Genomic DNA, 9467 nt, shown 5'->3' on the forward strand with positions numbered 1-9467 from the left:
GCATTTTGATTTGTCACCTTGAGGCATGTACATCACACTGGTTTCTAATGCAGGAAGGCAGGACATCTGAGCCACCTCTGTCTAACGGCCTCCTTGTTTAATTTAACAAGAGTCACAGGCCAAAGAGAGCTGGGGGGTCCCCCCTGGGAAATGAGGGAACTGCTTTCCTCTGTTCTCGTCTTGCTTCTCCAGCCTGCATCCCTTCTTCTCCATCAACCATGGCCTCCAGTTCAATTCAGTTCAGTTGCTCAGTCGTGTCCGACTTCTTCTGACCCCATGGATGGGAGCACGCCAGGTTTTCCTGTGCATCACCAATTCCCGGAGCTTGCTCAAACTCATGTCTATCGAGTCGATGATGCCATCAACCATCTCATCTCTGTCAACCCCTTCTCTTCCTGCCTTCAATCTTTCCCAGCATGGGGGTCTTTTCCAGAGAGTCAGTTCTTTGCATCAGGTGGCCAAAGTATTGGAGTTTCAGCTTCAACATCAGTCCTTCCAATGAATATTCAGGACTGATCTCCTTTAGGATGGACCAGTCGGATCTCCTTGCTGTCCAAGGGACTCTCAAGAATCTTCTCCAACACCACAGTTCAAAAGCATCAATTCTTCGGCGCTCAGCTTTCTTTATAGTCCAACTCTCACATCCATACATGACCACTGGAAAAACCATAGCTTTGACTAGATGGACCTTTGCTGGCAAAGTAATGTCTCTGCTTTTTCACTCTCCTCTTTCACTTTCATCAAGAGGCTCTTTAGTTCTTCACTTTCTGCCATAAGTGTGGTGTCATCTGCATATCCGAGGTTATTGATATTTCTCCCAGCAGTCTCGATTCCAGCTTGTGCTTCATCCAGTCCAGCATTCCTCATGATGCAGTCTGCATAGAAGTTAATTAAGCAGGGTGACAATATACAGCCTTGACGTACTGCTTTCCCGATTTGGAACCAGTCTGTTGTTCCATGTCCAGTTCTAACTGTTGCTTCTTGACCTGCATGCAGATTTCTCAGGAGGCAGGGCAGTTGGTCTGCTATTCCCATCTCTTGAAGACTTATCCAGTTTGTTGTGATCCACACAGTCAAAGGCTCTGGCATAGTCAACAAAGCAGAAATAGATGTTTTTCTGGAACTCTCTCACTTTTTCAGTGATCCAACAGATGTTGGCAACTTGACCTCTGGTTCCTCTGCCTTTTCTAAATCCAGCTTGAACATCTGGAAGTTCACAGTTCACGTACTGTTGAAGCCTGGCTTGGAGAATTTTAAGTATTACTTTGCTAGCGTGTGAGATGAGTGCAATTGTGCAGTAGATTGAACATTGTTTGGCAATTGGAATGAAAACTGACCTTTTCCTGTCCTGTGGCCACTGCTGAGTTTTCCAAATTTGCTGGCATATTGAGTGCAGCACTTTCACAGCATCATCTTTTAGGACTTGAAATAGCTCAACTGGAATACCTCCCCTAGCTTTGTTCCTAGTGATGCTTCCTAAGGCTTCTTGACTTCACATTTCAGGATGTCTGGATCTAGGTGAGTGATCACACCATTTGTGGTTATCTGGGTCATGAAGATCTTTTTTATATAGTTCTTCTGTGTATTTGTTGCCACCTCTTCTTAATATCTTCTGCTTCTGTTAGGTTCCTACCACTTCTGTCCTTTATTGTGTTCATCCTTGCATGAAATATTCCCTTGGCATCTCTAATTTTCTTGAAGAGATCTCTAGTCTTTCCCATTCTGTTGTTTTCCTCTATTTCTTTGCATTGATCACTGAGGAAGGCTTTCTTGTCTCTCCTTGCTATTCTTTGAAACTCTGAATTCAAATGGATTTGTCTTTCCTTTTCTCCTTTGCTTTTTGCTTCTCTTCTTTTCACAGCTATTTGTAAGGCCTCCTCAGAAAACCATTTTGCCTCTTTGAACTTCTTTTTCTTGGGGATGGTCTTGATCACTGCCTCCTATACAATGTCACAAACCTCCGTCCATAGTTCATCAGGCACTCTATCTATCAGATCTAATCCCTAGAATCTATTTCTCATTTCCACTGTATAATCATAAGGGATTTAATTTAGGTCACACCTGAATGGTCTAGTGGTTTTCCCACTTTCTTCAATTTAAGACTGAATTTGGCAATAAGGAGCTCATGATCTGAGCCACAGTCAGCTCCTGGTCTTGTTTGTGCTGACTGTATAGAGCTTCTCTGTCTTTGGCTAAAAAGAATATAATCAGTCTGATTTCGGTGTTGACCATCTGGTGACGTCCATGTGTAGAGTCTTCTCTTGTGTTGTTGGAAGAGGGTATTTGCTTTGACCAGTGCATTCTCTTGGCACAACTGTTAGCCTTTGCCCTGCTTCATTCTGTACTCCAAGGCCAAATTTGCCTGTTACTCCAGGTATCTCTTGACTTTCTACTTTTGCATTCTGGTCCCCTATGATAAAAAGGACATCTTTTTTTGGTGTTAGTTCTAGAAGGTCTTGTAGGTTTTCATAGAACTGTTCAACTTCAGCTTCTTCAGCATTACTGGTTGGGGCATAGACTTGGATTACGGTGATATTGAATGGTTTGCCTTGGGAACAAAGAGATCATTCTGTCATTTTTGAGATTGTACCCAAGTACTGCATTTTGGACTCTTTTGTTGACTATGAGGGCTACTGCATTTCTTCTAAGGGATTCTTGCCCACAGTAGTAGATGTAATGGTCATCTCAGCATCATTTTCCGTATGCCTGTGCATGCATGCTATATCACTTCAGTCATGGACACTCTTTGCGATCCTATGGACTGTAGCCCACCAGTCTCCTCTGTCCCTGGGTTTCTCCAGGCAAGAATACTGGAGTGGATTGCCATGCCCTCCTCCAGGGAATCTTCCTAACCCAGGGGTTGATCCCGAGTTTCGTATGTCTCTTGCATTGGCTGATGGGTTCTTTACCACTAGCGCCACCTGGGACGCTCTCTTGTATTCCTCCTTACCAAAAATCAGTAAAAGCCACCATCTGGTTTCAGCTGTTAGTGGCAACATGATCTCTGACCTGAAGACCAAGTGGAAGCAGTGGTTTGGTTGTCACAGAGGACAGCTGACCCCACTAGGGGACGATTTCATAAGGTTTATCAGGGTTGCAGGTTAAAAAGAAACCTGGAGACCTTGGAAATGCCCGCAAATAGCTAGGATGGCACTTTGGAGGAAGCATGCCTCTGGGTGTCTGTGTCAAAATAAGTTGAATAAACAAAGATGTAAGCTGGCTCTGAGATCACAGGCCGATGTCACTGGTAACAGGAGTCACAGAAATGTCTTTCAGCACCGTCCACCTCCCTTTCCCCTAAAGCCACACTCAGCTGTTGACCTTCAAATAGTGATTTAGCTTCCCAGTGTCTGCCAGCAGAGAGAGAATACATTGAGAGTTATTGTCGTTTAGTTGCTCAGTCATGTTTGACTCTTTGCAACCCCATGGACTGTAGCCCGCCAGGCTCCTCTGCCCATGGGATTCTCCAGGCAAGAATACTGGAGTGATTTGCCATTTCTTTCTCCAGAGGATCTTCCCGACCCAGGGATGGAACTCTCATCTCCTGCATTGCAGGGGGATTCTTTATTACTGAGCCACCAAGGAAGCCCACGTTGGTAGTATTAGTGTGTTTTCCAGTTCTCCTTCAGGCTTTATTTTGCTTGTTAATCCATAGTACTCTTCTGGTCCATAAAACAGTCTTTTTTTTTTTTTTTTTGAGTTTGGTACATAGGAATCAGTCTTTGTGTTATGTACACAACAAAATCTTTTTTTTTTTTTTTTTTTCAGAAACAAAAATGACATCTGAGGCCATAGCCTCTTATATTAGTCTGTTCTGGTTGGCAGAGCAAAGTACCATGGACTGGGTGGCTCAAACAATGAAATTTTATTTTCTCACAGTTCTGGGGCCTGAGAATCCAAGATCAGGTGTGGGCAGGTTTGCTTCTCCTGCGGCCTCTCTGGCCTGCAGATGGTTGTTTTCCTACTGTGTTCTCACAAGGCCTTTTCTCTGTGTACACATCCCTGATGTCTCTTCCTCTTTTTATAAAGGACACTGATCAGGAACTTCCCTGGTGGTCCAGTGGCTAAGACTCTGCTCTACCAATGCAGGGGGCCCAGGTTCAATCCCTGGTCAGGGAACTAGATCCTGCATGCTGCGACGAAAAATCCTGCAACTAAAACACCCTGCATGCCTCAACCTTACAAAGATCCCGTGTATTGCAACTCCAGCCAAACAAATAAATAATAAATATTTTAAAATAAAAAGTAAAGGGCACTGATCTTCCTGAATTACAGGCCCACCCTTATGATCCTAATTACCTCTTTAAAGGTTCTGTCTACAAATGTAATCGCACTGGGTGATGGGGCTTCCATGTGAATTTTGTTCACAACACCCTCCTTCCTCTTCCCCACACCCCCAGGAACACCATGAAGTTTGGATGCCCAGAGAATGCAGCTTCTCTCCATTGATGACTTTCCCCACTGATAACTTTCTGTGACTGCCTCTCCTTCCCATAAAGTCCTTGTCACCCATGACCGGGCACTGGGAGACTCCCCTTCACATGAGGATGCTCACCCCAGAATCCAGTTTTGCCCCCACCATCCCTCAGGCTGTCACCCTGGGTGACTCCAGCGAATGGAAGACCCAGCAGCAGAGCTCACATCTTTACAACCAGGTTGACCCACTGATACTCCCTCCTCATTGGTCTCAATTTGAAGATCCTTCATGGTTCCACACAGCTCACTCTGGAGGCCCTCAGCCTGGGATATGTCCTAAAGTCCACTTTCTCTTCTTCAGCATCAGGTAGCTTAGCTCTTCTTGAGAAAATCTAAGCATCTTTATTTATTCATTTTAAATTGATTTTTATTGGAGCATGGTTGATTTACACTTTTGTGTTAGTTTCTGCAGTACAGAAAACTGAATCAGTTGTAGAGATACATATATCAACTCTTTTTTTAGATTCAGTTCCCATATATGTTAGAACAGAGTATTGAGTAGAATTCCTTGTGCTATACAGTAGGTTCTTATTAGTTATCTATTTTATATGTTTGACAGTTCAGGTACTAAGTCATGTTCGACTCTTTGCAACCCCATGGACTATAGTACACCAGGCTCCCCCGTCTTGGGAGGCTTCACTGTCTCTCAGAGTTTGCTAAAATTCATTGAGTTCAGTTCAGTTCAGTTGCCCAGTCGTGTCTGACTCTTTGCGACCCCATGAATCGCAGCACGCCAGGCCTCCTTGTCCATTATCAACTCCTGGAGTTTACCCAAACTCATGTCCATCGAGTCTGTGATGCCATCCAGCCGTCTCATCTCTGTCGGCCCCTTCTCCTCCTGCCCCCAATCCCTCCCAGCATCAGAGTCTTTTCCAATGAGTCAACTCTTCGCATGAGGTGGCCAAAATATTGGAGTTTCAGCTTCAGCATCAGTCTTTCCAATGAACACCCAGGACTGATCTCCTTTAGGATGGACTGGTTGGATCTCCTTGCAGTCCAAGGGACTCTCAAGAGTCTTCTCCAACACCACACTTCAAAACCATCAATTCTTCGGTGCTCAGCCTTCTTCACAGTCCAACTCTCACATCCATACATGACCACTGGAAAAACCATAGCCTTAACTAGACGGACCTTTGTTGGCAAAGTAATGTCTCTGCTTTTCAATATGCTATCTAGGTTGGTCATAACTTCCCTTCCAAGGGGTAAGCGTCTTTTAATTTCATGGCTGCAATCACCACCTGCAGTGATTTTGGAGTAGATAATGCTATATACATATTATATGTAGTAATGCATATATGTCAATCCCAATCTCCCAGTTTATCCTCCCTAAACATATTTAGTACAGCAATCAACTCATAGTCTGCAACCTTGTTTAAGCATCATTGGAATTTTGTTTTACCCTTCTCTTGGTCTGCTTTCTCACATAGTTCTTACAAACCTAAGCTTCTGAATAATAATATACTGACTATGTGTCAGTCACTGCTCAAAGCACTTCTTAGTAAGTATTAATTCATTTACATTCAATTCTCCTAACAACCCTGGATGGTAGGTACTATTATTCTTGCCTCATTTTATAGATGAGGAAATCAAGGCACAGAGACATTATATAACTTGCTCAAGGTCACACAGCTACTAAGTACCACAACTAGGATTTCAATGCAGGCATCCTGTCCCACGTAAATCCCTCCACCTGAGTGATTCCACTTCTGAGACCTGCTTCTCTCAGTTATTTCCTGTCTTCAAATTCTTTCTTTCATTAGCTTTCCCCAGCTTTGTGATTCCCCAAAGCTTGATTATGTCAACATCTGTTACACTGAGTGAATTCCCCAGGACTGATACATCACACAACCCTGAAAAGTGGCATGCTAATGTATTTATAGTGACACATATAATTTCCAAGGAAACCAAGTGTTCATTTGAGACCAAGCTTAAATCTCATCTCCAGGAGGTCCTTTATTGCTTTGTTGTTTAGCTTTCCTCCGGCACTTTTCATTTGCCGCTGTGTGTTGCTATTATCTTATTTATTACAGTCCTGTGACATCCAACTAGACTAAAGGTCTATCTACTGAAAGCAGCAATGATACCCAGTCTTGCTTTTTATGTTTGGCCCAGCATCTTGCACACAGTGGTCACACATGACAAATCTTCTTGGTTCTTTCAACATTTTTTTCATCCAACACATATTTATTGAGCTGCTACTGTGAGTCAGACATTGTTCTAGACTTTGGGGAGTTAGTAGTGTATAAAACAGACGGTGAATCTGATTGCATGGAGTTAGTGTTCTAGCAGAAGGAGATGAGCAACTAGGAAATAAATATATGTCAAGTTATGACATGAACTAAAGAGGAAAATGATTCAGAAGACAACATCAGGGTTTGACAGGGGTTATGGCATTATTTTTACAGAAGGGGTCAGAGACAGCTTTGCTGTCTAAGGTGACATTTGAGTGGAGACTGGATGAAGTGAGGGCACAAACCAAAAACTGGCTTTATCAGCATGAATATCTATGAAGCTGCTGGTTTAGGTCATCTGACACCACTAACCAGCCATGTCATTTTTTCCCTAATAAAATGTTAAAGATTTAGAAAAGCTGAAATAATTTTCCATTGAACACCATGTACCACCACCTAGATCCCACTGTAAACATTTTGCTTTATCACACATCTCTCTATCCATCTCCTATTCATCCATCAAGTCATCTTTTTCTTTTTCCTGATACAATTGACAGTAAATTAAAGACATTTGAATATTTTCCCCTAAATACTTCAGCATACATATCATTAGTTCAATTTTTTTAGTTTCTTTTTCCTGTATGTAAAATGAAAAGTACAAATCTTAAGTACATGTTTGCTTTTTTTTTTTTTTTTTGCTCCTTGGAAGAAAAGTTATGACTAACCTAGACAGCATATTAAAAAGTAGAGACATTATTTTGCCAACAAAGGTCCATCTAGTCAAAGGTATGGTTTTTCCAGTAGTCATATATGGATGAGAGTTGGACTATAAAGAAAGCTGAATGCTGAAGAATTGATGCTTTTGAACTGTGGTTTTGGAGAAGACTCTTGAGAGTCCCTTGGACTGCAGGGAGATCCAAACAGTCCATCCTAAAGGGAATCAGCCTTGAATATTCGTTGGAAGGACTGATGCTAAAGCTGAAACTCCAATACTTTGGCCACCTGATGTGAAGAGCTGACTCATTTGAAAAGACCCTGATGCTGGGAAAGATTGAAGGCAGGAGGATTGAAGAAGGGGATGACAGAGGATGAGATGGTTGGATGGCATCACCAACTCAATGGACATGAGTTTGAGCAAGCTCCAAGGAGTTGTCAATGGACAGGGAGGCGGCGTGCTGCAGTCTATGGGGTCACAAAGAGTTGGACACAGCTGAGCGATTGAACTGAACTGAACTTTTTAAAGAAAGGAAACTTTGTTGTTAAGTCTTTCAGATTTTTAAAAATATTTATTTATTTGATCCCACTTGGTCTTAGCTGGGGCACATGGGATCTTTGATCTTTGCTTCTGCATGCTGGATCTCTAGTTGCGGCAGGTGGATCTAGTTCCCTGACCAGGGATCGAACCTGGTCTCCCTGCACGGGGAGCATGGAGTCTTAGCCACTGGACAATCAGGGAAGTCCCATACATTTGCTGACTTCTGACAGACGCGTACACTTGTATAATACAAATTCTGTTCGAACTGTAGAACATTACCTTGACTGCAGAAAGTCCCTTCATGTCCTCATGTCTCACCCCATTAATCCCTGGACCTGACTGGCAACCACTGTTTTACTTTTTACCACCATGGATTTTGCCTGTTCTAGAACTTCATATAAATAAAATTATACAATATACATTCTTTTGGGGTGAGGCTTTTCTCACTCATAATGTTTCTGAGGTTCATTCATATTGTTGCATGTATCAGTAACTTTATTTCATTTAAAACTCTAGTCCAGTGGCTCTCAATCAAGGGCAGTTTTGCCCCTCCAAGGACAGTTAGCATTATCTGGAGACATTTTTTTTTTTTGAGACATTTTCTTTTCTTTTGACTGTGCTGTGTGGCTGGTGGGATCTTAGTTCCCCACCCGGGGATTGAACTGAGGTTCTGGCAAGGGACAGTGCAAAATCCTAATCAGTGGACAGCCAGGGAATTCCCTAGGGACATTTTTGGTTGTCACACGACCAGGTTGTTACTGGCATGTAATGATTAGAGGCCAAGGACGCTGCTGAATGTTGGGTCCAGCGAGGACAGCTCCCTCCCCACACCTGACTACAAAGTATTATCCAGGTCCAGAAGTGGAGAAACCCTGCTCTGCATGTGTGCTCAGACACTTCAGTCATGTCTGACTCTTTGTGATCCCATATACTGTAGCCTACCAGACTGCTCTGTCCATGGGATTCTCCAGGCAAGAATACTGCTGTGGGTTGCCATCTCCTCCTCCAGGGGATATTCCCTGGAGGATCTTCACGAATCAAACCTTTGTCTCCTGCACTGGTAGGTAGAATCTTTACCACCTGAGCCATCTGGTCTAGCCAGATATGAAGCAAAATGGGTATCTTTCCATCCAACCAATATCTTCTGTCAGTTATCATTGATCAACTAAGGTATTACATCTGGATCTTTGCTTAGTGTTAGTCTTCTTGTTTTTGCCTTTTTACATTTTAAAAAAGGACAACATTTTCAGAAAAATAATTTTTCTTTCATAGTGCAAAATCCATTTGTCAATAGCAGACTCAGGTAGGAGGAATTTTGGGTATGATTCTTTCCTGGGAGTCATCAAATCCTATTGTATTCAGATTTCCTGGAAAATCCAGGTGGGGAGCAAACTTCACTAGCCTCTGGGAACCACCAAAGCAAATGCAAGTTAGAAATTTTTCTTTTCTTTCCTTTCTTTTTCTTCTCTTTCGTCTCTTCCTTTTCTTTCCCTTGTTGATATCCCTATGAGTGTGAGAGTGACTAAAGCGGCCACTTTAGATTGAGAGGAGGTCTAAATGTCTCT

At 42.8% G+C, this 9467-nt stretch overlaps 1 non-coding gene across 1 annotated transcript; it reads left to right on the forward strand.

Moving 5' to 3' along the window:
* The first annotated feature begins 4046 nt into the window (after nucleotides 1-4046).
* TRNAG-ACC (transfer RNA glycine (anticodon ACC)) lies at nucleotides 4047-4119 on the forward strand. Its single transcript has one exon. It is a non-coding gene; the product is annotated as a tRNA-Gly (tRNA).
* The last annotated feature ends 5348 nt before the right edge of the window (nucleotides 4120-9467 follow it).

Source organism: Ovis aries, chromosome 23 (assembly GCF_016772045.2).
Source record: "Ovis aries strain OAR_USU_Benz2616 breed Rambouillet chromosome 23, ARS-UI_Ramb_v3.0, whole genome shotgun sequence".
Lineage (NCBI taxonomy): Eukaryota > Metazoa > Chordata > Mammalia > Artiodactyla > Bovidae > Ovis > Ovis aries.